We start from the raw sequence: 9,299 nt of genomic DNA on the forward strand, positions 1-9,299 counted from the left end.
TCAGTAATACAAAACAAATTCAATGAAAAAAATAAAAAAGCAAATCAAATTCAATAAGAAAGTTAAATAATATATAAATACATTTTTTTTTATTCTGATTTTTAAAAAGCTTCTTAGCATACACAAATGATCCAATATTGCATCACTAAGTCTTGACCTGATTTTTGTTGAAAGGGTTCCAGCGACGGAAAAAGATCTCTCAGCTTTAACACTTGTTGGAGGAATACACAACTGTTTATTGTAAATATCTTATATCATAAACATAAATGTTTATTTTACAAAATGAAGTTAACGTAAACACGGTAACGCAGAAATTAAGTTGGCGTCAGCACGGTATAACGCGTCTACAGCTAATTTTACTCGCATCAAATTTTTCAATATCTGTGATACTGATATTTCATATAAAAGTGTCTGCATTGGTATTAGTTAGTGCTTTCTTTAATGGAGATTTTAAAATGTTTAAACGATCTAACATGAACATGTTCTATCTTACTTTTCTAACACAAGGTTTAACTTTGTTTTACGATCTTGCTTCACGTATTTTTGAAGCACTTCATTTTTCAAAGGCGAATGACGGAATACTTTAACAACTTTTTGCACTTTTGTCATCAATACTCGTAGCTGGAAATTTTTGGTGGTTTTTATAACATTAGTTTATTTCCCCTGTCTACCCATACTCCGTTTTCGTCATCCTTGTCATCAGTAAGATTTTCTTTATCGGATTCAACATTTAGGTCACTTTCACTATTATATTCCTCTTCCTCTACTTCAGATTGTTTTTTATAGAATATATTCACTTTAGCAATTTGAATTGCATGGGCAAAGCATAATTTTTGTTCACAAGGTAGCAATGTACCAACTTTTTGCATTGTTTATATCATTGTGAATATTTACTTTTTTACATCATTGTGAATATTTAATTGACAAGTGTCAAGCTTCTTTTCTAACAACTTTACAAAACCCTGAGCCGCAAATTATTAAGAGATAGCCCCAAATTCTAAACATGACCTCCTGATCCATGTACAATAACATTCATAAAACGCCGGTTACGAAAAGAACTCCACTAGTCAATTGTGATACTCAAAGATACCTTCCTTTTTTGGTATACGATTTCTGCAATTATTGACTGGCGAACTTTTTTGATGAAGATTATTGCAACCTGTAAACTAGTAGGTGATTTAGGAACATCAAATCCGCGCATTTTTAAACATTTTCTTAAATCGTCTAAAGTACAAAAAACTTGAAACAATAAACTGTCTGAGACCACCATTCTAGATATTACCGCAGCAAAACTTTCGTCTACTTTTTAATTATAAAATTCTTTTGAAGTTTCCCAAAAAAATTTTCGTTTTTAAGCACAAAAAAAAAAATTCGAATTCGAAAAAAGCTAACGATATAAAAATCCGAACTATCCGGAATTCAGTTTCTTTCTATTACGGAGCTTCAAATTCAATAAAAACAAATGAATTTTGGAAATCCGAAATTCCAAAATCGGGATTTGGAATCCCTAACTGGTACCAAATATTAGTTCGTATAACAAGCCAAAACAGTGACTCACCTTTTATATGTTAAAAAATAACCTTAAAACATTCTTTTTTATTATTTTTAAAATATATATATTTTTTCGATGTTATAAAAATTAAAAAAAAACAATTAATTTTATAAAAGTATATTTTTTTCATTGTAAATGCTATAAGGCAACTAGCCCATGGAAGTATAGCCATATTAATCCAAAACCTTTTTTTCAATTAAGAGTCTATAGATCTTGAAAAACGGTAAACACTCTTTAGCGGAATTTCAGTGGACCTGTATAGGCATTTTGAGCGGAGTACTGAAGTTTTGCTCGGGGCCGTTCCGAAGAATTTTTTATGGGGGGAGGGGGGGTGACGTATCTGTTTTTTGCCGACTAAAGCCGAAAAAAAAATATTACGACTAACTTATTTAAAAAAAAGGTCCTCGTTGGCAGACATTTGCCGACTGCCAACTAAATATCTAATTTTGCCGACTCCAGTGTCCAATTTGCTAATTAATAAAGTTCGTAGGGTTCAAGACACCCCTACGCCTCCCCCTCCTCTCGTGACGGCCCTGGTTCTTTAATGAATTGCTAAAAATGATTATATAAGTCCACTGCAAATCCACTAAAACAATGTTTGCTGGCTATTGAAAAGACTTGACTTGAAATAGTAAGCCAAATGTGATTGGAACATACATACATACATACATACATACATACATACATACATACATACATACATACATACATACATACATACATACATACATACATACATACATACATACATACATACATACATACATACATACATACATACATACATACATACATACATACATACATACATACATACATACATACATACATACATACATACATACATACATGCATGCATACATACATACATATATACATGCGTAAAATTGTAATGCATCATTTCTGAAAGCTGTCAATAAGAGATTATTTAAGATTATATTAATATTAAATAATATCAAAAGAATCATCAACATTCATTATTACAAAGATAATAGGTGGGTTATTTTTATTTCAAGTCTTCACAAACTTCCCTCAAACTTTTACTTAACCATTTTTGTCGTTGACTCAAATATAAAGATATATTTGATTATCAAAGTATTAATTACTGCTATTGTTGTTGTTTTTTTGTTTGTTTTTTAATTGCTTTATAAATAGTTATAGTATTAACAATGATCCGCAGAATTTCTTTCTTTTTCCAAAAAATATCAATCTGGAAAATTATGTTATGACAAATTATATGTATGGACAGATTTTAACTTAGCAGATTTTGAAATCAAATTAACATTTCATAGTCTGATTTATCAATGCCAGTTGTATTTATTAATACAACCGGATATAAATCATAAAACGAGTGTTTTATTTCATTTTAAATATTACTCAAATGTATAAAATATATTATTAATCTTTTTAGTTTGGTAGTATTAAGTCATAATATTGAAGGAACAAATATACTTAACTTTGTTATTTGCGTCATACACATATTTTTAATTATTGTTTAAACTTAGATATATTGATTTTGATTGTTAGTGATTTATTTAATAAAAATTTTAGTTTATAAATAAGTTAAAACCTATAAACTATATAGATTACAAGTCGAATTTTATGTATCACAGTTTCTTTACAGTGTTTAACAAATTTAATGGTTTTTTCAAAAGTATAACATTTGATAATCGTTAAAATGTGGTACAAGCTAGAAAAGAAACATTCGTAAATGGAGCATTTCTTTTTAATCTGTTGTGTTGACTGCTTACTTTATTAACTAATATGGCTTCATCATACGTGTATGCTGATTAATTGCTGTTTTGCTTTATAGTTTATTAAATTAAAACGTTTATTTTACCGTCAACAAAGCCCAAATGTTAAGCAATACAACAAAACTTCTATCAAATAACTCTTTAGCTAATGATAAAACAACCTTAGTGACAAGGTTGTCTTTTGTATTAGTTATAAGTTGTCCAATCGGATTATTTTTGCATATCATAGGACTCTATTTGGTGATTAAAAAGAAGATTCGAGGTATGCATAAAGTTGACCGGTTAATCATACTCAATTTATCGTTGGCAGAAATATTCACTAACGCGTTTCTTTTTTTCTTTGGTATATTGGATTTTGCTGAAAAGAATAGAAATCCCTGGATGATTGTGACGATTAGAACTTTTATATTTGCTTATTATTTAACAACATTTTTGTTGACTCTTAATCGTTTTCTTATACTTTATTGGAACGTTAAATACTATTCTGTTCTATCCCAAAAAAAAGTCATTTATTGTTTAATTTCTACATGGGTATGTAGTGTGCTAGTCGGATATTTGACTTCAAAAATGAGAACTAAAGTAGCGTATGTAGTCCATGATGTGTCCTTCGATGCTTTAATTACACTATTGTATATATTTGTTTATGGTTATGCAATATATGTGTCACAAAATTTGTCAAAAAATAAATCTCTTTTACAAAAGCAAAAATCATTTTTAAAAACATTTATAATACCAGTTATGTACGTAACAACCTACATTATCTTCACAGCGGTACCTCATTTCATTTTTGCCCCATATAAATTAACAAAAACGAAGATAAACAAAAAACTTGAGTTGGTTTTAGACATTTTTCGTGCGTTGTCTTTTTGGAATGATGCGGTGATATATATTCACACAAAAAGAGTTATAAATAAAATTAGTCGTAGATACCGAACTAAGGTTTATTATAACCTAAATGGAAATCAAATTACAAATGAAATTTTGAAAAACAACTTTTTTGGAAGAGCACAGCTAGCAAAAAAAACATATAGATAACAATGTAACAATATTTAAATTTGTCACTTGTATTGTCACTAGTGTCGAACCCATATCAGACCCATCAGATAATGGTTTAGCACCCTTGCGTTGAACTCTGATTCAACTCTGATTTTGAAATAGTTTTTATTAATTATTTAATTTGATTTTATTTTAGTTATTTTAGAAAAAACATTAAAAACTTAAAGTTTTCATTATAGCAAATTTTAAAACATATGAAGATAATTTAAAAGTAAAAGATGATAAAATAAAAGTAAAATAAAATTTCTCAAAATTTTGCATTTTTAATGAACTCAAAGGCTTTATATAATAAATAAAGGCATATTTTCTTTATGAAACAACATTACCCAGATAACTCATAGGCATCGGGCCGACATTGACGCAACATCAGCATTAAATCTATTAAAGATGTAGTTTTTACATATATTTGATGGTCGGGTGCTCATTGGTAGGCGTAATCAAAGACGTCAAAATAAAATTGGCGCAACGTCCGCATCTAATCAAATAAAGACGTAATTTTTACATATTTTTAATGGTCGACTGCTATTGGTAGGACTGCTTATTGGTAGGACCTTATTGGTAAGACCAAATAACATCGGCGCGACGTCCGTATCCAATCAAATAAAGTACAATAACATCAGCCCGATGTCATTTTTACGTTTTGATTACGTCCTGCTGATGAGCTGTTGACTATCAAAATTATATATATATATATATATATATATATATATATATATATATATATATATATATATATATATATATATATATATATATAATATATTATTATTGAATTTAATGCTGCCGTTGCCCTGCGTGTTTGATGGGAACTCGCGGCAGCCATTACACCCGAATTAATGGCGAGAAAAAATCGTAGCATTTTTTTTGTTAGAAAATATGTAGAAAAGTGTATGCAAATGTCTAAATTATGTAAACCTTAAGTTATGTAATGTTAAAAATTATATCAAGCTTTACAGTTTTAATTTTACTTTATTTTAGTTTATAGCATTTATTTGCTGTTTCATGAAGTTATAACGTCTTTTGTATATTAGATAGTGTTAAAAATTATTAAATTAGTGTGCCTTAATGGCTGAAGTGGTTAGCTCGCTGCGCTTACGAAGTACAACGCGGGGGTTTAAATCTTTTTTTAATTTTTTTTTTGTTCTTTTCAAATTTTCTAAAATACAATTTAAAATAATTTTAAAGTTCTATTGATGTTGTAAACATAGCACATGTAAGGATATTACATACTATAACAAACAAAAGAGAGAGAATTTTTAAAAAAGCCTAAAATTTCTAAAAACATCAAAACACCGGGAGAAATTTTTTGCGGATACGTAACGATAGAGATACTTATGTCTGAGGTAATTAGTTAAGTCTGCACGTTTTACGCACATTAAAGATAAAATGTAAAATCTTTTTTTATCGGAAAAAGATTTTACATTCAAACTTTTATTTTCTTTAAAATTAATTAACGGGGAAAGTGTTCTAATAACCTGCGGATGGTCTGAAATAAAGTTTAATAAAACCTAATAGAAACTTAATAAAGAAAACAATTAATTAGCCCCCTCAACTGGCTTTTTATAGGTTCTTTTTATAGGTTTTTTTTTTTTTTTTATAGAAGTTTACAATTTTACAATAAGAAGTTAAAAATTATTGAAATAAAATGACTATATAAAAAATATAAAAATATATAAAAATTTTTTTTTGGTCTTGAAAAATTTTGATGAAAAAATAGTTATAATATTAATATAATTATTAAATAAAAATGATAATGTAGTAATTATTAAACAACGACAATAGTTAATACGCATTAGCATAAAATACACATAGATAATTATTACTGTGTGAAACTTTGAAAAAATATAAATGGATAAATATTTTTATAATTAAACAACAATAATAGTTAAAACATATACAACAACTTTCAAAAAAAATATCAAAAAAAAAATGAGTTGAACCCTCTTAACTTCGCCTTATAATGCGCAATTTTTTGCATACAAACAGTTTTAATTTATTTATTTAAATTCATTGAACACTCAGTGTAGTTATGGCGATTTACAAATTATTCGAATTTTTTTATTTGGAATTAGCATGGTTTTATCAGCGTATTATGTCCAAACAAGAGCTTTAAACGGTATAACATTTTTATGCTTCAGATTTTTTTAATATTTAAAGAAACTTTTCTTTTTTTTATATAATTTTCAAAATCTTTTTACTACCCGAAATAGTGAATCTAAAGAACACCATTTTGGAGTCTTTAGATCATTTCCGCTCATCGGTGTTAACATGAATTTAGTTAAAATATTTTGAAAAAGTTCCTTAATTTACTATTGATCCTAGTTCTAATTGGTTCTGACGTATATTAACTATATATATTTGTCAAAACACAATATATCTATCAATTTTCACAAAAAATACTAGAATTCCGACCAAGAAAGAGTTTACAATTAAGAAAAATTGCCAATAAATGATCAGAACAGATCACGGCGATTTTTTTGATTGATTTTCTCCCACTTTGGTTTACGAGATTTTCGGATACGGATGTAACGAAAACAGTTTATTTTATACGCGCCACGTAAATAAATGTTCTGTCACGGAGAAAACTGTCCGTCGGAGTAAACTGTCCGACAGGACATTTTACTCCGGAGTAGATTGTCCTATATTGGAGTAAGTTGTCCGCTTTGAATAATGTAAAATTTCATCATACAAAATAGTTTAAAGAAGATTGCGGACGTTTTGAAGTAAGACGAATTAAGAAAGTACTTAAAGAGTTTTTAAAGAAAAAGAGGTTTTATTTTGTATAATTTAAGTTACTTTTAGAAATACTGTCACCATAGTTCTTATTCGTAAGAGTGTTATTATTATTAGTTCCTGAATTTAGTTAGGTGGTAGAGTGGGTACCCCTATTATGAATCCAAAATGAAAACCATTTTTTAAAATAACATTCGTTTTGTTAATATAAACAGCTGGTTTGAAAAATAATTTTAGGACTCTTACAGCTAATTAATGTAATTTTAATCATAATGCAAGTGTCCAATCAAATTCAAATTTATTGAACAAGAGATAAATATATATAAAAAGAATCAATAATTCATAAAATTTTTAATATATTTTTAAGTATACCGTTCTGAATATTTTTTATTATATATTTTATAAATTATTCTATATTAAAATATACCATTGAGTATGTCTAATTAAACATAGCATATATTTAAAAATATATATATATTTAAATCAAAGTATAAATAAAATGTATATATATTTAAATAAAAGACAAATGAAAGATAAAAGCTGTATAATTACAAGTTACACATTAATTCTAATTTTGTATCATTTGTATCAATCTTACTAATCACTTGTATCAGTATCTCTTTCATCAAAGCTTTTATTTGTGGGAACAGAACTGTAAACAGGAAAATGGATCATACCAACTATACTTTTTTGTTGAGCCTATTTTTTTCAATAAATTTTTATTTGATAACAGATACTCATGGAATTCATTACATGAGTATGATTTGAAATTATATTTTACACATAGAATACTTTTAACAAGCTCTACTGATAATCTACTTCTTTCTTTTGTCCATTGGCAAGACATTAAAGAAAACAATCGTTCTACAGAGGCATTGTGGCTTGGAATACAATTAAAAAATTGCACTATTTTCAACAGTTCAGAACCACAGGACTTGTCTGGCAGGTTACTAAAATACTTGGCCCAAATATAGTTAGAAAGTTTTAACTTGTTGTGTAATTTAATGTCTTTTTTATTGTTTTTCTTTTCTTCTTCATCGAATTTTTTTACCTCTTCTTTGTGTCTTTTAAAAAACTTAACAAAGTTAGAAAATTGGTCATGGCACAATGATTCATTAACTTGAAAAGAAGCTTTTTCATTTACGAATAAAATTGAGTCTTCAACCTGATCCCAAGTTGGGATACTATCCAGTTTCATCCAACTGAAAGCTTTGAACTTTTGGTATTGGAAGAGCAATTTATTGAGGTACAAAATTGAGCCTTCATAGACATTTCAACAAATAGAGCACTACATTTATCTCCATATCCATTATTTTTCATTTTCTTGAAAAAACTTTTAACATTTAACGGTACAAAGTTATTACTTTTTCTGTCAGTTAAAATTTCAAGAATTTCCTTTAGGATGTAGATACTTTCAGCTAAACTATTCTTTTCTTTTTCTAGATAAACAATTCTCTCATGAAATACATACATTAGACTATGAACAAAAAAAAGTCTAGCTTCATTAAAATCATCATCAAAGAAATTTCTAATAATAACAGGTACAGATTCCTGAGATTGATAATAGGACTTCAATGCTAGGTACATTTGTAAGACTCTATTTACACAAGGAAACAAAGACAAGTTTTTGAGTGGTATAACAATTGCCTGTATTCTACATCTACGAAATTACAAAAGCATTTCAGCTCTTCAGTTCTTATTGTATATATTAAGAAGTAATTAAATATTTTCAAGATAATTGACTCTACATCAATGGAAAGTCCTCTGTCCAAACCGCTTTGAATACAATTGTGCAAAACATGAGCAGGACATCCAGATCCTAACATCTTAGGGTTAAGAACATTTTTAAGAAGGCTTAACACATTATTGCCCTGACGCCTGTTGATACCTACAAAGTTAGTGTTAGTGTTATCCCCAGCAAAGGCAATTTTTTTAAGGAGTTTTTTAAAGTGTCAATAATGTAGCCTGAGATAGCTTCAGCTGTCTCATCAGGAGTGGCTTTAATTTCAATGACCTTAGTTATCACACCTTCTTTGTTTGGATCAAAGTACTAAATTAAAATAGGAAATATTTTGGTAGAACCATGATTACTGCCATTGGTTGCTAATCTAAAACAGGCAATGTTTTTCAGATCCTTTATAGTTATGTCAATTAAGTGGGGAGACAACACTGACGTAATTATTGCCTCTGATTTTGTTCTGGCA

Source organism: Hydra vulgaris, chromosome 06 (assembly GCF_038396675.1).
Source record: "Hydra vulgaris chromosome 06, alternate assembly HydraT2T_AEP".
In the NCBI taxonomy this organism is placed as follows: Eukaryota; Metazoa; Cnidaria; class Hydrozoa; order Anthoathecata; family Hydridae; genus Hydra; species Hydra vulgaris.